Raw genomic sequence first — 21,302 nt, 5'->3', positions numbered from 1 at the left:
AATAATTAACTTAGCTTGTAATGAATAGTTAGGTGGTTTTTAAAATATTTGTTATAAACCAGTTTTTGCAACAACTGGTTTCAAAAAGATTTGCCTCAAGAAATAATGTTTTAAACTTGCAGATAGTTCAGTTCTCAGACTAATCCAAAAAAGACTTTTTAATATATATTAACATTATCCATTAATAAGTAGTTCACCTAAATTTTTAATGTTTACCTAGATGTTCCTGTAACCTGTGTTTGAACATTAATCACATTGTGTCCTAATTATCTGCCTCAATTTGAATCCAGGCGTCACCACTTAGTAGCTGTTTGGTTTTCCAAGTTATCCAAATTCTCCCTGTTTTAATTTTCTCATTTCTAAAATAGGACAGTATTACTATGTGGCTTGTTGTGAGAATTAAATTATTAAATGTGTAAGGTACTTAAAGAAGAGTTTGGAGATAGCAAATATGTGAATGTTAGGTGTTGTTGTTATTACTAGTCTGTTTCACTCACTATCTTGTTTATGGTTCATCCATGTGTACCCTGGACTTTGTGTCTGCATTCTATAAATTTTTTTAAGGGCTAAATGACTAATAAAGTGAGTAGGGGAAAATGTATCCTACGGTATCTCGTAAGATGACACAGGGTGATGCCAGCTGATTTTTTACAAGTGTTATTTCCACATGTGCCCAGCTCTGCCCTGGGTGAACACTTCTTTTTCATTACTCACTGAAACTTAATGTAACTGATCTCAATGTTGTATTGTGACGAAAACAGCTTGGTTAATTTAAGTTGTGAGTAGTTAATAGTTTCTCTGAGGCCACTGCACTTTAAAAGATGGTATATACTAACCAGATAACTCTCTTCTGTTGGCAATATTTTTGTTGTCTTTATAAAGTGAAGGACAAAGCTAGCTACAAAACTTGTAGGGCCAGGAACAAAATGAAAATGTGGTGGTCCAGCTAGGGTGTGGACACCAATCTCCCTTTTCCATGGACTGCTGCCTCAACCTGCAGTTGGACAGTCCTAAAGAGATTGCTACTTCTGTGCCTCATTTGGTACCCGAATTAGAGTTGGGCAAGAAATCCTGCTGAGTCACCTGTCTCATGGACTGCGTCACTGCCAGCACAGGGTGTGGATGGCCAGTGCCTCCCTTCTCTCTGCAGCCAAGTTACCACAACCTAGTCACTGCCTCTGGTGGAAAAGGGTGGGAAGGTGGTACTCCACTTGAGCTGTATTAGTCAGGGTTCTCTCGAGAGACAGAAGCAACAAAAGTGATCTGTAAATGTGAGAATAATAAAGGTGTCTCACTCAGCTGTAGGAATGGAAGAGTCCAAAATTCATGGGGCAGACTGTGAAGCTGGCAGCTCCAGTGAAGGGTCTGGATGAACTCCACAGGAGAGGCTTACTGATTGAAGAAATACGGAAAAAGTCTCTTTTCTCCCTTTAAAGCATTAAACTGATTGTATTATCTCATTGGTGGGTGATGCACCTTAGTTGATTACAGATGTAATCAGCCACAGATGCAATCTACTGACTGAAGATTTAATACACCCGCCTTTTTGATTTATCAACCAGCCACAAAATATCCTTGAAGCAATGGTCAGGCCAGTGCTTGCTGACAAGACAACTGGGTATCATCACTCGACCAAGCTGACACCAGAACTTAACCATCACATGAACCAGAGCTTCAAGCCATGTTTCAATGACCCATTGGACTTTACTTACAAAACACAAATTCAGAAACACAATTATTAAGAATATCAAGACAATGACAACAAATCATTAACCTCCAAATTCCTGGTCCTTCTAAGCATGAGATCCTATGTGACTACAATGGTTGCCTGCCCATGAAACTAGCCCTGGTGAAGAACATTTTTTTGTTCTTAATTATCTCTTAAAGTTTGTGGAAAACATGATGCATTAACTCTGTTGCTTTTCCCTATAAGGGAGGTGTTGTTATTTCCATTTTACCTATTGGAAACTGAGGCTGAGTGGCTGATAAATACCTTTACTAAAGCCAGGTAGTAATTGGCAAAGCTGAGATTTAAATTTAAGACTGTCTCATTCATTAGCCCATCCTGTTTCTGGCTCTAATGAAAAATCTAGTGTCAGATCTACATGGCACTTAGATTCTGGTAGCAGCTTAGTGCCTCTCAAACTTCCCATTTACTGAATTAGTGTCTTCATTTGTAAGTGTCTTGTAGCATCTAAGCCCTATACAGCTATTGGTCATTATTAGGGAACTGATTTCTTTATGCAGTAAGATTCTGCATCTACCAGTTTGATTTTTTTTCATAGTCTTGTTCACAGGATGTCTAGATTACTCATATTTCTTTATTGGAGCATGATTTGCATCTTCAGCTCTATCTGCTGTCATCTCAAAGTAGTTGTTGGTTAGTATTTTCTGTATTGATAGGTCCTTGTGTGTCTGGGAATGTAAGATAGAAAATGAAGGACTCCCAAAAGGAAACTAATGTTGCCTTTTAGAAGCTTGTTAAAAACCATCTTAAGTGAACCCAAGGGACCTTTTAGGTCTTTTGTTTACTAGAAGCCTTCTGTTTAGGGGATTCAGTGATTAAGAATGTGGACTCAGCAATCAGACAGACCTGGCTCAAATCATGTTTCTGTTCTATGACCTTGAGACTTTGGACATGTTTCATAACCTCTTTAAGCCAAAGCATCTTCACATGTAAAATGGAATTAAGACTAATTGTTACTCCCAGGTTATTTTAGAGATCACATGAATTAAGATATATGATGTATTTAATGTAGTCTCTCGCATTTAGAATGTTGTCAATATTAGTTAGTATTACAGATAGAAGATTCTAGGCTTGTTTGAATAACCCAAGGATATAATCTGTGCTGAATTAGAGTTGTTTTCAGTAAAAATACCCTCTAACATCTAAGGGATAAAAATTAAACCAAGATGATGGAAAATAATTGTAACAGATAAGATAACAGTGGCTGAGAGAGTTAAAATAGAAGTCAAGAGGCTACTCTGGAGGCCACTTTTATCATGGTTTGCCAAACCCCAAACACAGCCATTCCTGCCAACCCTAGTGAACACCTAGGTCTTTATCTGAGATTCTACAAAGGTTCCATGCACTGGAACTACTTTATAGAAACCTATAACCTATAATCTCCACATGGGTTCCTAGACCAGATAAGTCCTAAAAGTCAGAGGGGCCAGCCTCTTTAGGACATGGGCTAGTTCCCTCTCCCACTTCATATTATCAACAGCCCTTTCCAACACGAAAAAGTTAGAATGGGCATAGTCCAAATACCCATAAATATTGGGAGAAAGATCAAAGGAGAAGGTGAAGTTATAACAGAGGGGATAGGATTTAACAAATTAGTATGACTGCTGAATCATTATAATGATACCTCTTTTGGTCTCCAGTGTCTTGGAGCAGCTAGAGGGAAAAACCTAAAGTTGTGGGACTATAATCCATACCAAACTATGAAATTTGTTCTATAACTAATTGTTGCAGTGTGCTTTGAAATTTGCTTCTTGTATAAATGTTATTTTTCACAATTAAAAAAAAAAAGATTTAACCAAGATGAAAGTCACTCAGGCCCTAGGTCCAGCTTTGGTAGATTTTGCTCCATCATGGAGTGTTTAACCCTTGAATACTTAATGATTTGATCCAGAAGTCCTTGGAATGAAGGCATGCACTCATGTACGCCAGGCACTATGCAGAAATAGAGATAAATAAGACTGTCTTTCATATTTCAACTATGAGACAAAATATGCAAACAAATGACTGATGCAACATTATAAATGTTTGAGAGTACCTGCAAAATGTCCTAGGAAAACAGGTAAGTTGGATGGAAACCATTTCTTGATTAATAATTTCTTTTTCAAAGATTGGAATTTTTTTGTGGTAACAGCATTATTAGTAAGTCCAATGAATTATTTTGAAATTTATTAGTGTTAGGCTGATCCTTCAAACACTAAACATATTTAAAATATAACAACTTTGGTATTTAATTAAAAGCAGCCTATCTTTAAAATTTTTACCATTATTATCTATCTGAAATCTTTACAATTTTGGTAAAAAGAATTTTGGGCAAAATCTTGTTGCCTTGCCAATTATTTAAAGACTACTTACTTATGGCTGCAACTTACCAAAGTGTTTCTTAGTCTGTCAGAGGGAATGTGTCGCCAAATGTTTATTTACACCTATGGGAAATATTGTTAACATTTGAGATTTGAAGAGAAGTAAGTCTAATATTAAGTCAGCATAAAAGTCATATTAACTAGCAGAATAATAATTGTACATTGGCAGTGAGATTATCAGCTACTAAGTATTGAATGCTTACTACCTACCAGGAACAATTCCAGGCCATATATATACATATACACACACACTTTTGTAGTTTATATAAAATATTAAAATTTATTTAATATGTTGTATGTATAACTCATTCCATGTATTGCAAAACTACATGGAAGAAATTATTTTTACTGTTTTACAGACAAAAGAATTAGGACTCACTAATAAGTGGTAGTTCCAGAATTGGTTTCGAAACTTTGGTTCTTTTCACCTTATGCTGAATACAACTCTTTCTCACCCAACAGGATTCTATGAATTTAAATTACAGTAATTTAAATTACATACGTAACATCCAAACTTGAAAAATTTGAATTATAAACTGTGCTGTTTGAGCCAATTGAAATGAATAAAAAAACTTAAGAAGCAAAGATTCTAAAGTTGGGCAATGTGCTATTATTTTTAAACAGTCATTACCTTTTTATTTTCAAAGAAATTGCTATCTTCAAGTTTTAGTAGTATTTTATAGAGATCAGCCAAGTTAAGTACTCAAAAATACTTCTGTTACAATATTTAAGGTTCCAATAGTTGATGTGCCACTTTTCTTTGTTTTTAATTTATATCACAAAAAATTTCTAATCTCCAAATTTGAGTGGTATAATAGACCCTCATGTAGCCATCATGTAGCTTCAACAGCTATTATTTCTTGGCCAATCTTCTTCCTTCCATAACCCCATTTTTTCCCTTCCCTTTTGAATCAATGCAGATCCCAGTCATACCATGTCATCTGTAAATATCTCTGTATGTTATTCTAAAAGATAAACCTCCCCCTTTTTTTAAACGTAACCATAATTTCATTATCACATCTGAAAATAAAAGTTAATTCCTTAATATTATTAAATATCTAGCAAATTTTCAGTGTGGCAGTGGTTTCATAAAAGTCTTCTGTTTGTATTTTTAAAATTAAGATGCAAATAATGTCCTTTATGATTGGGTAATATGTTTTTTAATGTCTTTTTTTTTTTTTTAACATGGGCAGGCCCCGGGAATTGAACCCATGTGCTTTGGTGTGGCAGGCAAGTGTTCTTGCCGCTTAGCCTCTGTGGCCGTTTTAATGTCTTTTTCATATATGGATTTTTTCCTCCAACTTTTTTTTTTTTCTTAACTTGCGTTTAATTTGTTAAAGAAGCAAGGACAGTTCTATAGAATTTCTCACAGCTAGATATTGCTGGTTACCTCTCCATGGTATAGTTTAATGTTCCTCTCTCCTTTGTATTTTCTGTTAAATGGTAGTTGGATCTAGAAGTTTAATCGAATTCTGATTCTTCTTTCTTTCTTTCTTTCTCCTTCCTTCTTTTTCCCTCTTATTTAATAACATGCACTTTAAAAAGGGTTCTACATTTTAAGTATCCTGTTTACTATGTTTGTTTAGGTTATCTTTAGAGGTGAATATACATGTCCAACTACATATGCAAAGTAAATGAATATGCTCATTTTATTTACAATTTACTAATGCTAGAAAATAAAATAGAGATGCAGAAGAAAACACCTTTGAGGTATTTGGGGTTAGACATAGATTCAAATCGTAGTTTCTAAGTGTTAGAATTTTACTTTTTTCAGTACTTTTCAGGGTTACTGCAAAGATGAAATCAGATGGATGTTAATGTGCCTATTGCAATATTTGACCCTTCATGAATGATCTCTTTCCGCTTTTTTTCACCCCACATATAATTTTGAACCTAAATAAAGAGATAAATAGTAACGGTAGGGGCAGTGCAATGGTGGCTCAGTGGCAAAAATTCTTGCCTGCCGATCTGGAAACTCAGGTTTGATTCCCAGAGTCTGCCCACGCCAGAAGAAAAAAAAAAAAAGTAACTGTAAAAGAGGAAGGCATGTATTTATTAAGCAAAGGTAACTGTTGCTTACATACTGTGCTTCAAAATGAGTGATATTTTACTTTTATTCATTTTTTTTTTTTTTTAAATGTGTAGGGCACATTTAAGGCACTGCTCCCTGGACTGAGGTGGAAACAAAATTGTCACATATTTTCTCTTTTGAGGTGAGTACATTTGAACAAAAGTTAATATATTTGAAGGAATCTGCTGCTTCCCAGGAAACTTTGTCACTCACATGTACTCAAAGAAATATTGCAATTATCCATAAATTGCTGTCAGTGTGGTGTGGCCATGAAATCCCAGGCTGAGAGTCTGGCATTCTCTGTCAGAACCTGGGCTCTGCTGCAGATGCCCCCAGTGTTGTGGCCCTGGTTATGACCTCTTTGTGTTAATTTACCTTATTTTAAAAATGGGAATAATGTAGCTTTTGGCCCTGATTTACCTCCCAAGTTATATCCTGTGAGAATAATTTGAGATAATGGATATAAAAGTTTTTATTAATAAGATATAATGTAGAAGTGTTTATATTGTGAACTGTCACAGTGAATTAAATAGGAATTAATAATTACATGCAGAGACTCTTTTAAACATGAAAATTTTGAGTGCTATTATAGACTAATACCCTTGGAATAGTAGTAAAATAGGGCCATCTTATACACTGTTTCTGAATACAATGGTAAGCACGAAAGAAGAGGAAGAGGTGGAGGAAAGAAAACAAGACCCAATCATTAATATGGTCTTGAAAGCATTGGAATTTTTAGAGCTATAAATTTTATCACTTTTCTTACTAGGAAATATTTAAAGATATGATTAATTTATAGATTAGTAAAATATATTTTCCATTCAAAAACTGCTTATAATTCTATTCAATATTTTCACATCTCTTGCAATGGAAGAAATCAAGTTTCTCATTTTCCCTTCTGTCAAATTTTAGCCATTCATCTAGACATCTTGGAATATGTGGTATGATGTTTAATAGAACTGAATAGTTTCTTTTTTTGTTGGTTTGGTTTTTTTTTTTTTAAATTTTCTCTGTTTTTCTTATCGCTGTTCTTCTATCCACCAAGCACATGTTTTTCTCCTATCCTTGGTCTGAGTTTTTTCCACATATCCTCTTGTTCTTTGTCTCCTGAAAGAGGTATGTAGATTATATTTTGTAATTTTAATTTTAAAATTTCAATTTTTATTATTGTAACATGTATCTAAAACCTAAAATTGGTCATTTAAACCATTTTTAAGTGTAAAATCCAGTGACATTAATTACCTTCACACTGTGCTAACATAATGGCCCCCCATTACTAAAACTTTATCATCCCCCCAAAAAAGAAACTGTGTTCCCATTAAGCAGTAACTACCCATTCCCCTTTCCCTGGCCCTTGATAATCTCTGATCTACTTTGTGTCTTTCTACATTTGCTTATTATAAATATTTCATATGAATGAAATCATACAAATTTTTCCTTTTGTGTCTGGCTTATTTCATCTAGCAAAATATTTTCAAAGTTCATCCATGCTATAGTATATATTAGGACTTCATTTCTTTTTATAACTGAATGATATTTCATTATTCATTGGTTGATGGATGATTGTACTGTTTCCACATTCAACTATTGTGAATAATGCTGCTATTAACACTGATTGCAAGTATCTGTTTGTCTGTTTTCAATTTTTTAGATATATAGCTAAGAGTGACATTGCCTGGTATACTTAGGTTTTCTAATGGTGCCAGGATAATATTTAGTAAATATGATTACTATATTTGTTTCCAGTAGCTGTGCCTTGGGCATATTTACCTGTGTCTTGAGAGGGATATACTGGTCAGATGGTAGGAAATTATCATCTTCATGTACTTCATTATTCAGTTGCTGTCTGATTCTGGTTTGGAGGTTATTGCTCTATTGGATAGATGGTTTGGTCATCTTCTGTCTAGTGTTCCAGCTGCTGGCTACCTCTGTCTTAGTCTAGAAGATAATGTTACACTTTCCTCATGCAATTTACTTATTTAGTTTCTTCCTTAGTTACTGAGAGGGCTGTGTTCAAGCCCTTTAATAAAGATTAGCAACTGTCCTTTAATCTTCATAGCTAACTCAATAGTTATTACTTGACTGGATATTTCCTGACTGAATTATTTGGAAAACTACCTTTGAATTCTATTCATAATACTGCAAATCATACTGTATTGCATCTTTAAGAAATGTTTTTTGTTAGTAACTGATTGCTTATTTAGTTCCACTTGTAAGTCATTTTTTTGGCTTCCCAAAATATAGTTGACCTATAACTATTAAGGAAATTGAATTTGTTAATTTAAAACTTCCAAAAGAAATCTGTAAACCTATGTGATTTCACTGGAGAATTATACTAAACATTTAAAGAATTAATGCCAACTCTAATCAATTTCATCCTGAAAAGAGGAGGAGAGACTTCTTAATTTATTTTATGAAATTAGTACTACCTTGATATCCAAACAGACAAAAACATTACAAAAGGAAAAAGTAAACTACAGACTGATATCCCTCATGAATATAGACAAAATAATTCTTAAAAAAAATACTAGCAAGTGGAATTCAGCAATACATAAAAGGAATTATACTCCATCACCAAGGAATTTTTTTCCAGGTATGTAAAACTGGTTCAATATTTAAAAAATCAGTCAATAGAATCTACCATATTAACAGGCTATAGGAGAAATACCAGCTAAGATGGATTACAAACTTATATGGAAAACATAAAACTTAGGAGAAAATCTTCAGCCTCCAGGGCTAGGAAAAGAGTTCCTATATTTGATACCAAAAGCACAGTCCCTAAAAGGATAACTTGATAGTTTATTTGCACTTCATCAAAATGAAAAAACATTTTTTTTATGTTAATAGAAAGAAAAGACCATCTACAGACTGGGAGAAAATGTTTGTAAATTACATATATAGTGTTTGTAGAATATATAAATAACTCTCAAAACTCAAGAGTAAAAACTCAAATAATCCCATTAGAAAATGGGCATAGAACATGAAGAGGTATTTCACTGAAGAGGATAGTCAGATGGCAAATAAACACATGAAAATGTATCAGATATCATTAGCTATTAGGGAAATGCAAATGAAAACCACAACGAATTATCCCTACACACCTATTAAATGGCTAAAATAAAATATAGTGACAACAGAAATGCTGATGGAAATGTAGAGAAACAGAATATTCAAACATTGCTCATAGAGATATAAAATGTACAGCCACTCTGGAAAACATTTTGGGAATTCCTTTAAAAATCTAAGCATGCAATTACCATATGATCCAAGAGTTATACTTTTGGACATTTATCCCCCCAAAATGAAAACTTATTATGAAAAAAAGTGTGTTCATTAATTAAATGGCAGGATTATTGGTAATAGCCCCAAACTGGTAACAGCCCAGATATCCTTCAGGGGATGAATGGTTAGCAAACTGTGATACATACATATAATGGAAAACTACTCAGCAATGAAAAGGAATGAACTGTTGATACATCCATAATTTGGATGCATCTCCGTTGAAGTATACTGAGTGAAAAAAATCAATTGTAAAAGGTTACATAACTGTATGATTTCATCTATATTACCTTCATGAAAACAAAATTATAGAAATGGATGAGAAATTAGTGATCACTAAGTGGTAATAAGGATATGGGAGTGAGTGGGAAGGATGTGAACATGACTTTGAAAAGGGAACGTGAAGGATCCTTATGGTGATGAACTTGTTCTGTGTGTTTGCTGAATCAGTACTAATATTCTGGTTTTGATATTGTGCTATAGTTTTGCAAGATGTTCCCATTGGCAGGGTATCTCCCTGTATTATTTCTTGCAATTGTATATTTGTCTATGTTATCTCAAAATAAAAAGTTTAATTAAAAAATCCGAATGAATATTGACTTGAAAACATTTTTTTTTTTTTGTCGTGTGTAAATGAATTAAGAAACAATGCTCTTAGGAGCCCTTACATTTAGGAAAAAGTTTATCCTTATTCTAGAAATACTATATTAGCTGGTAAATGTTAAGGTTAAATAAAAGTTACTTTTGTGCACACATTCTAAATAGTGTCTCAACAGTTCTCTAGAAGTGACCCTATCAGGGTTGGCAAGAATTTTACTGCCTAAACTCTCCTTATCGCCCTTTAAGATTCAATACTGTTGATCCCCTTTTCTTTCTCCAAACTCTTTTCTGTGTTTGAACTCTGCATTCTTCTGCCTCTCCTTTTCTTGTACCTCTGTCTCCTTAGATGATGAAATGTAGTGTTTCCCCACTACATTTTTAGTTTTGTTTGGATCCTTTTCAAAGTGGTGTTTCTCACAGACCCTAGCACCAGGGTTCATGTGGTATAGGTACTCAGCATTTCTTTTCTATTTTTCTTTTTTTTTTGTAAAGAGCTCTATTGAGATATATTTTATATGCCATAAAATTCGCTTGTTTTAATTGTACAATTATATTTGCAGAGTTTTGCAACCATCAAGACAACCCAATTTTAGAAGATTTCTATCATCCCCAAAAGATCTTTCATGCCCATTTGCAGTCACTCCCAGTTCCCATCCTCTGCCTTAAGCAACTATTAATCTATTTTCCTTCTGATTGTCTTGTCTATTTTGGACATTTCATGGAATCCTTCAGTATGTGATCTTGTGTCTGGTTCCTTCCATTTTGCATGATATTTTAAAGGTTCATCTGTGTTGTAGCATGTTATCAGTACTAGATTTCATTGTGTAGATATACCAAATTCTGTTTAAGCATATTGATTTATGATCATTTGAGTTTTTTTCCCACCATTTGGCTATTATAAATAACGCTCCTATGAGTGTTCATATCCAAGTCCTTGTGTGGACATATGTCTTCATCTCTCTTGGGTAAACAACTAGGAATGAAATTGCTGTGTTTATGTTTCACTTTTTAAGATACCGTTAAACTGTCTTCTAAAGTGATTGAACAATTTTACATTCCCACTGGCCATATATGAGAGTTCCTGTTTCTCTACATCCTAGGCAACACTTGACATTGTCTGTATTTTTTATTATAGCCATTCTAGTGAGTACGAAGCAGTTGCTTATTGCGGTTTTAATTTGCTTTTCCCTGATGGCTAATGATGTTTATAATCTTTTCGTGTGCTTATTAGTAGTCTTTTATATATCATTTTTTGGAAAAATGTTTATGTAATTTTTTTTTTTTTTTTTTTTGCATGGGCAGGCACCAAGAATCGAACCCAGGTTTCTGGCATGGCAGGTGAGAACTCTGCCCCTGAGCCACCATTGCCCACCCCTTATGTAAATCTTTTGTCATGCTTTTTTTTAAATGTTTTTTATTGTATAGTATAACATATATACAAAGCAAAGAAAGAAAAAAAGCAATAGTTTTCAAAGCATTCTTCAACAAGTAGTTACAGGAAAGATGCCAGAGTTTGTCATGGGCTGCCATACCATCATCTCAGATTTTTCCTTCTAGCTGCTCTAGAGCATAAGAGGCTAGAAGGAAAATATATATATGTCATCGCAATCAACTTTTTTTTCTTTTTTGTGAAAAATAACATATATACGAAAAAGAAGTAGATTTCAAAGCACAGCACAACAATTATTTGTAGAACAGATTTCAGAGCTTTGTATGGGTTATAATTCCACAATCTTAGCTTTTTACTTTTAGCTGCACAATGATACTGGAGACTAAAAGAAATATCAATTTAATGGTTCAACAATCATTTCTTAAACCTTACCTTCTCTGTATAACTCCACCATCACCTTTGATCTTTCTTTCCTTCTCTTTAGGTATTTGGGCTATGACCATTCTAACTTTTTCATGTTGAAAGAGGCTATCAATAATATGGGGTAGGGAGACGGAACTAGTTGATGCTCTTGAGAGATTTTAGGATTTATCTGGTCCAGGGAACCATCTGGAGGTTGTAGGTTTCTGGAAAGTTACCCTAGTGCCTGGAACCTTTGTAGAATTTTATATATTGCCCTAGGTGTTCTTTAGGATTGGTTGGAATGGTTCTGGTTGGGGGTTGGCAAGTTATGATAGGTAACAATGTCTAACTGAAGCTTGCATAAGAGTGACCTCCAGAGTAGCCTCTCGACTCTTTCATCATGCTTGTTAAATTGGGTTGTATGTCTTCTTATAATTGAGTTGTAAGAGCCCTTTATATATTCTACATAGAAGTCCTTTATCAGAAGCATGATTTGTGGGATTTTTGGTGTCTACTCCAACATGTAAAGAATTCGAAAGTCATCGCTTCCATCCTCATAAGAAGAAAAAAGTTGAGCAAAGTGAAAAAATCAGCAACTCAGGTCCATTAGAGAATTGAGGTCACAGGGCAAACCATATACTTCAAAAACTAGGGAGACAGGTAAATACGGACAATCACAGGGAACAGAAGATGCTTGAACCAGGAACTGTTAAGAATGTTTAAATAGTAATTGATGAATTGCTGGAGGCTGTGTGTGGATTAGTTTGAGAACGAAAAAATCTGAGGCCCCAGTCTTAGGGCAGCCTCCACATTTTCATGAGTTTTACCTCCAGGAGCTGTACCAGATTCTTGGTGAAGATTGGAAAAAAAAATCTTGAATTATTCTGGCAAGGGGAGAATGAAAGTAACAATTCTGAAATATGCCCACAGCATTCTTTTCTCTGTAACAAAGGAAGCTATTTTACCTTACCTAGGGGAAGGGCCAAAACTAGCTCAGCAACCTCTAGCTCTCCTGTCTAACATAAGGGAGTAAAAATACTAAGCAGCTTTTGAAGATCACAGCCCGGTGACTCAGATCCACTAAAAAACTGAGTTTTAATCATGGGGTTATAGATACCTTCCTTTGTCCAATTCCTGAATACCACATCAACAGACCTCCAGAATAAAACAATGGATTATAACTGATAGAGTGGCAAGACACAGAATATTTAAGAAAGAGTTTCTAGGGAAACCCAGAGATAACAGCCGGCACCTACATCTACAGCAAACATTAACCATAGACTAACTCCTAGACAGATAAACCTAAATCTCACCCTAAAGGCTATTACCTGATACATCATGTCTGGCTTTCAACAACAAAAGAATAGAAGTTGTTCTAAAAGGCAATAAGAAAACAGTTTAATTCTAATGGTTTAGATATTAGATTTGGCAGAGATTTTTGAATCATCAGACCAGGAATTAAAAATAACTGATTAATATGCTAAGAATCTATTGGAGAAAATGGACAAGATGCCAGAATTTGGGTGATATAAGTAGAGAGATGGAAACTCTAAGAAAGAATCAAAGAAATAGCTAGAATTAAAAAAGGTTGTAACAGAAATGAAAAATGCCTTTGATGAGGTCATTAGCAGACTGGACATGTCCTGAGGAAAAAATTAGAGTTCTTGAAGATATATCAATAGAAACTTCCCAAACTGAAGAGCAGAGGAAAAATAGAATGAAGGCACTGGAGTATAATATTCTAGGACTGTGGACAAATACAAAAGATACAACATGTGTATAATGGGAATGCTAGAAGGAGAAGAAAGAGAAAAAGGAGCAGGAGAAATATTTGAAGGAATTGTGACTTAGAATTTTCTAAAGTTGATGACAGATGCACAGATCCAGGGAGCTCAGAGGACATGAAGGAGACTAATTATCAAAAAAACATTACTTCAGAATATTGAAGGCAAGCAAATTGCAAAAGAAGTCAGAGTTAAAAGAAACAAAAAACTCACCACCTCATCTGTGGAAGAGCAGGATAAGAATTACATTGGACTTCTCTACAGAAAGCATGTAAGCGAAAGAGAGTGAAATGAAATATTTAAGGAAAATAACCAGCAACCTAGAATTCTGTATCCAGTGAAATTATCCCTCAAAAGTGAAATGAAAGAGAAATAAAACCTTTCTCAGACAAAAATTGAGGGAATTTGTTACCAGTAGACCTGCCTTGCAAGAAATATTAGAAGAAATGTGATTTGAAAATATTTTCTCCAAGCCTTTGGCTTGACTTTTTTTTTCCTAATTGTGTCTTTTAGCACATTTTTATTGGCTTGAACAGTTTGCTACCAAAACTTGATGTCAATATGTATTGTGCTTTAAATATCTCAGGTAATAGCAATTTTTTTTCTTTTTTTAACTTTTTTTATTAATTAAAAAAATAAACAAAACATTAAGATATCATTCCATTGTACATATACAATCAGTAATTCTTAATATCATCACATAGTTGCATATTCATCATTTCTTAGAACATTTGCATCGATTTAGAAAAAGAAATAAAAAGACAACAGAAAAAGAAATAAAACGATAATAGAGAAAAAAAAAGATTATACATACCATACCCCTTACCCCTTGCTTTCATTTACCACTAGCATTTCAAACTAAATTTATTTTAACATTTGTTCCCCCTATTATTTATTTTTATTCCATATGTTCTACTCTTCTGTTGATATAGTAGCTAAAAGGAGCATCAGACACAAGGTTTTAACATTCACAGAGTCTCATTGTTCAATCATCATCAAGAAACATGGCTACTGGAACACAGCTCCACATTTTCAGGCAGTTCCCTCCAGCCTCTCTGCTACATCTTGAACAACAAGGTGATATCTACTTAATGCATAAGAATAACCTCCAGGATAACCTCTCAACTCTGTTTGGAATCTCTCAGCCATTGACACTTAGTCTCCTTTCACTCTTCCCCCTTTGGTCGAGAAGGTTCTCTCAATCCCTTGATGTTAATTCTCAGCTCATTCTAGGGTTTTTCTCAGTCCCTTGATGCTGAGTCTCAGCTCATTCCAGAATCTCTGTCCCACGTTGCCAGGAAGGTCCACACCCCTGGGAGTCATGTCCCATGCAGAGAAGGAGAGGGTGGTGAGACTGCTCGTCATGTTGGCTGGAGAGAGAGGCCACATCTGAGCAACAAAAGAGGCTCTCTTGGGGGTGATTCTTAGGCCTAAATTTTAAGTAGACTTGACATATCCTTTGTGGGGTTAAGTTTCATATGAACAACCCCCAAGACTGGGGGCTCAGCCTATAGCTTTGGTTGTCCACACTGCTTGTGAGAATATCAAGAATTCAACTTGGGAAAGTTGAATTTCTCCCCGTTCTCACCATTCCCCGAAGGAGGCTTGCAAACACTTTTCTAGTCACTGATCAAATCACTCTGGGATTCATCGGGGCATCACTTTGGACAAACTAACAAAATCTCATGTCCTACCTGAGATTCCAAGTACTTATGACATTCAATCAAACTATCTACATGAGTTATTAGGAAATGCTCTAGTCAAAATATAAATTTTGTAACAAATAAACATTTTTTGCTTTAGTCTCACACATTAGTTGAAATTTTAAACTACTAAGTACCATCTATTTTCAGCACACTGCAGTAATGACATTCCTTTGTTCTTCCTCATGCAAAAACATTTTTAAAATTTGTTCATTGTACATTTCACGATTATTATACACTCTAGGCATTCCTAGATTATACCATCTTGATCTTTACCATCTATCTTTCTTTCTGATTTCATTTATGTCCCAGCCCTCCTCCCTCTATCATTCTCACATTCAGCTTCATTCAGTGTTTTAACATAATTACATTACAGTTAGGTAGTATTGTGCTGTCCATTTCTGAGTTTTTATATTCAGTCCTGTTGCACTATCTGTATCCCTTCAGCTCCAATTACCCAATATCTCACCCTATTTCTATCTCTTGATGGTCTCTGTTACCAAGGAAATATTCCAAGTTTATTCACTAATGTCAGTTCATATCAGTGAGACCATACAGTATTTGTCCTTTTGTTCCTGGCTAATCACACTCAGCATAATGTCCTTAAGGTCCATTCATGTTGTTACATACTTCATAACTTTATTCTGTCTTACAGCTGCATAATATTCCATCTTATGTGAATGTCACAGATTGTTTAGTCAGCTGTCTGTTGATGGACATTTTGGCTGTTTCCATCTCTTGGTAATTGTTAATAATGATGCTATAAACATTGATGTGTAAAATGTCCATTTGTGTCCTTGGCCTCGTGTCCTTTGAGTAGAGACAGCATATAGATGGGTCCTGTTTTTTAATCCATTCTGCCAGACTATGTCTTTTGATTGGAGAGTTTCATCCATTAACATTCAGTGTTATTACTGCATGGGTAGTACTTTCTTCTGCTATTTTGCCTTCTGGATTTTATATGTCATATCTAATTTTCCTTCTTTTTACCTTTACTCATAGTCTTCCTTTCTACACTCTTCTCCACATCTCTCTCTTCTGTCTTCGTATCTGTCTCTAGTGTTCCCTTTAGTATTTCTTGTAGAGCTGGTCTCTGGGTCACAAATTCTCTCAGTGATTTTTTGTCTGAAAATGTTTTAATTTCTCCCTCATTTTTGAAGGACACTTTTGCTGGATATAGAATTCTTGGTTGGCAGTTTTTCTCTTTTAATAATTTAAATATATTATCCCACTGTCTTCTCGCCTCCATGGTTTCTGCTGAGAGATCTGCACGTAGTTTTATTGGGCTTCCCTTGTATGTGATGGATTGTTTTTCTCTTGCTGCTTTCAAGATTCTCTCTTTCTCTTTGACCTCTGACATTCTGATTATTAAATGTCTTGGAGTATGTCTATTTGGATCTATTCTCTTTGGGGTACGCTGCACTTCTTGGATCTATAATTTTAAGTCTTTCATAAGAGTTGGGAAATTTTCAGTGATAATTTCCTTCATTAGTTTTCCTCCTCCTTTTCCCTTCTCTTCTCCTTCTGGGACACCCACAACACGTATATTCATGTGCTTCATATTGTCTTTCAATTCCCTGAGTCCCTGCTCATATTTTTCCATTGTTTTTCCTATAGTTTCTGTTTCTTGTCGGATTTCGGATGTTCCATCCTCCAGTTTTGAAATCCTACGTTCTGTCTCTCGAAATCTACCATTGTAGGTTTCCATTGTTTTTTTTCATCTCTTCTACTGTCTTTCATTCCCATAAGTTCTGTGATTTGTTTTTTCAGACTTTCAGTTTCTTCTTTTTGTTCTTTCCTTGCCTTCTTTATATCCTCCCTCAATTCATTGATTTGGTTTTTGATGAGGTTTTCCATGTCTATTCGTACATTCCGAATTAATTGTTTCAGCTCCTGTATGTCATTTGAATTGTTGGTTTGTTCCTTTGACTGGGCCATATCTTCAATTTTCCTAGTGTGATTTATTTTTTGCTGGCGTCTAGGCATTTAATTACCTTAATTAGTTTATTCTGGAGGTTGCTTTCACTTCTTTTATCTAGGGTTTTCTTGCTGGATGAATTTGCGTCTATCTGTTCTTTGACATTCCGTTCAGCTTTATCTGGACCTTTAGCTTAAGTTTTGTTTAACAGAGGAGAATTTTCCAGTTCTTGTTTTCTTGTTTCTTGCCCTGCATGTGTGGTGCCTTTCACCCACACACACTTAGGAGGATCTACTTAGATATTATAGACCCCAGCCAGATTTTCCCAGACCAAACTGGCCTCCTATCAGGAGGAAAGAGTCACCTGCGTCGGTTTTCCCTGAGGGTGAGACCCAGCAGGTTGAAAGACTTCCCTGTGAAGTCTCTGGACTCTGTTTTTCTTATCCTGCCCAGTATGTGGTGCTTGTCTGACTGCAGGTTCCACCAGCATAAGATGATGCAGTACCTTTAACTTTGGCAGACTCACCCTGCTGGGGGCGTGGTGGAGACAGAGGAGAGGTTGTAAGCTGGTTTTAATGGCTTCAAATTACCAAGCCCTGGTTTCTGAATTCCTTGATGGAGGGATTCCACCTGAGTTGGGCTTCAACCCCCCCTCCCCCAGGGAAGGCACAGGCTCCATACAAGCCCCCAAAAGAGCTCACTTCTGCCTCTGTCTGGGGCAGTTGCAGCCTGAAAAGTCCTGCCGCTGTATCCAGAGGCAGTCAAGCCTTTATAGATACACAGCCACAAAAACCTCTGTTTCCTTCTTTTTTTTTTCCCCCTTTTTCTGTCAGTCCTGCCCCCTTGTTGCCGGGGCAAAAATGAGCAACCTCCGCTGTGATCAGGTTCACCTAAGCTGGGGGCCTATTTTTAGTAGTCAGAATTAGTTAATTAGTTCCACAATTGGTGTTTGATTGTGCCCAGTCCCTGCTGCTGGTAAAGTCCTTTCCTTTCCCCTCTGGAAAGCAGCCTGTGGGGGAGGGGCACTGGCTGCCGCAGCTTTGGGAACTCACGGTTCGGGGGGGTGCTTGCAGCCAGTCCAGCTGGTCCAGCCTGGGGTACGCTGTGTGTCTGGTCACTGACGTGGCCCCAGGAGCTGTTCTGTACTGTTTCTGGTTATTTAGTAGTTGTTCTGCAGGACGAACTAAAACACGCACGTTGTTAAGCCGCCATCTTGACCCGGAAGTCAGGTAATAGCAATTCTGAACTGACCATTTTTAGTTTAAGCTTATTCAAAAGCTCACTTTCTTTTGAATTTAAAATAAGTCAAGAAGTATAAACATTGAACTGAAATATAAATAGTAAAATTTATGTTCTTAGGCCTTGTATATTCATGAAAAAGATACATGTTCTCCTTTAGTGGAAACGGTGGTTTTGGGAGTAATGTTTGACCATTCAAATTCCATTAATGAGTCTACCCAGGAGAATGTTCCTGATTATCATTGCTGTGTTCAACATTTTCTAAGGATCTTCATGGCCAGGAACAGATTACGTTTGCATGCATCAAGATCAGGATTATTAAAAGGAGCCCTGCTGTAGTTTCTTTAAGCTTCATTCTCTTGGACTGTTAGTTTGGCACAGGACATTATGTATTTTATATACATGCATACACATCCCAAACACTCCTGATTTGAAAAATCAGATCTATAAATTGGCTTCTGTTTTTGTTTTGAGAGTTATTACCATGGTGATAAATGGACTCTTTAGTTTTATGGTTGGCAGAATTCTTCCAGGTTAGGTCATCTGTGCTTTCCTACAACCAGTTGCTCACACTTTGGGCAACAGTTAAATGTCCATCATTAAAAAAGCTCATAGTTAGAATGCAAAACTAGTGATTTAGTAAATTAGTTCCATTGGTGCTTTTAATCTGTTGATGATTATTTCCTTTCAGTGCTAACTAGCCACAGCTTACTCATTCTATGCAGTCTTAAGCCTTTCCATTGCAATCAGAGCTGGTAGGAAATTATTATCCTGTACTGTAGTCATAATTTGTCATCATTTGTTGAATCATTGTGGGGGAGGGAGAAGAAAACTGATGAAAACGTCTTGATAAAGGAAACTAGACCTATCATTCTTTATTTTAATAAGTGAACATTTCAAATACTTTGCTTTATTGTATTGATATAAGGTATGGCATGGGCCAGTTATCTTAAAAGTAAATCTATTAGTATCTACAAACATTACAATAAATGTTAAGGTGTTTCACTGGATTTAAAATAAAACAGCACAAGAATGAGGAGAGATGAACACAGAAAAACAATGAATTTGGGGTAGTAAATGAGTTGCTGATTTGGAGATATATACTCTATAGTATGTAGTCAAACTATATATAATGAGAGTGTCCTATTTGGGGTCAGTGTTCCCAGAGCAAGCCCAGTTGTGTATAGAGCTAGATACCTAACAGACATTAAATCAGCCAGGGAAATAGTCAGAATGCCAGGTGCCATACGTTTCATGAAATATTTAAACAATAAGACTGTGGTTATTTAACTAAACAAAATAATAAGACTTCCTGAGTAGAATGATGATTTAAGAGAGCTAGGAAATTTCAAACCCTGAATAAGCACCACTTACCAAATTGCAATCATCTATTAAACAATTAATATCTAAGGAGTCATGTGCAACAAAGTTTATCCAATTCTGGTTATGATGCACCTTCTCTAATCATAACTTTAAGTAATCAAATGGCTTTCCATTTAATTAATAGGAATTGAGATTTTCCTCTATATCCTTTACTTCATCATTAATGAAACTGGAATAATCATTTCTGCTTGTCTGGATTGGTGGCGTGATTATATTATTTAATTAATATCTGGTATAGTATGAACCTCATAGTAGTCAATCATTAAATATTTATTCATTCTTTCAGGAGGCAGGGTAAATAATCACCAAATCACATTTAGTTAAAAAAAAAAAAAGATAAAGCTTTTGATTATAACTCCAAACATACCTCTGACCATTTTGTGGAATACCCACTGTATTGCTAATGTGTCCACCAAGAAAACATTCTATATATATATAGAATATGTATATAGAATATGTATAAATATATATATATATACACACACACATATTTTCACTCTTGGCTGTCACCTCATAGACATCCAGTCTTTTGATAGAACCTGGGATTTCTCTCTTGACCATTTTCCATAAATCAATATGTGGTTTGTAGCACTACAGAACTTTTGTTCTCATTTTTTTACTTGGGCTTTGACACAATTGTGAACTTGACTGAGCCATTGCTACTTTTTGTGGGTGATTTGCTTTGAAGATTTTCTTCCCTGCCAACTATAGGGACTGGATTTCACACCACAGATGAGAATGAAAATTCTCAGACCCCTTTCCAAATCCCATCTGTCATCTTTGACAAAGTAATTATACTTCTTGTTTCTTTCTGCTTTGCTGTTTGCATTCTTTGTTCCTCGACATGTCCTCTATAAGAAGAAACACCCAATCCTTCTTTCTGTATTAGGCACTTTATTGTTGTGAAATTATGCTCAGAGGTCAATTCCCCGTCAACCCATTTTAAGCTTACTGGAAGAGAGGTAGCAATTTGCTTCCTGAAACTTTTCTGTTTATTCAGTACTTGAAGACTGACTCCTTACTGGCCATCACATTAAAGTCTTCTGACTTTTTCCTTATACTTAAATATGGTTTTAATTTGCTTTATGCTCTTTACAATATACCTTTACTACTTGTAAGTGTATCAGTATCTGTATTTGTAGTAAGTATTGACTTAAAGGGCAAATTCTGCATCTTACTTATGAATCAATCAGAATACTCATGTGAAACAAATTTCAACAAATGCTTAAGATGCATACCTAGTCAATATATAATACTAATTAATTATCATTTAAATTATTTATTGATTAGCCTTATTGATTTTTAAAATATGTATTTTTTTTGTCATCCATCTCTCATCTTTGATGGTGAGTCAAGGATTTTTTTTTTATCATCGCTATTATTTTGCTTTTGTATTTTATTTCAAGGATGTTATAATAATCTTTAC

The 21,302-nt window shown here is 35.2% G+C and overlaps 1 protein-coding gene across 19 annotated transcripts in view; it reads left to right on the top strand.

Annotated features, from left to right (window-relative positions):
• The window catches only part of EPS8 (EGFR pathway substrate 8, signaling adaptor), a 288,863-nt gene that overhangs the window by 160,794 nt on the left and 106,767 nt on the right, over window positions 1-21,302 (top strand). For 10 of the 19 annotated variants that reach the window (XM_077170203.1, XM_077170195.1, XM_077170201.1 and 7 more), the window contains one exon: window positions 6,253-6,320. The exons of 2 other annotated variants lie outside the window; for them this stretch is intronic. The gene's annotated coding sequence lies outside the window, so the exon portion shown is untranslated. Of the gene's footprint in view, window positions 1-6,252; window positions 6,321-11,359; window positions 11,396-21,302 lie in introns of all 19 variants that reach the window. 7 more of the 19 variants (XM_077170198.1, XM_077170197.1, XM_077170206.1 and 4 more) reach the window with 1 other exon arrangement.

This window comes from Tamandua tetradactyla, chromosome 7 (assembly GCF_023851605.1).
Source record: "Tamandua tetradactyla isolate mTamTet1 chromosome 7, mTamTet1.pri, whole genome shotgun sequence".
NCBI classification, from domain to species: Eukaryota; Metazoa; Chordata; class Mammalia; order Pilosa; family Myrmecophagidae; genus Tamandua; species Tamandua tetradactyla.
Note: the sequence above shows the minus strand (reverse complement) of the source record. Positions and strands in the feature narration are given on the sequence as shown.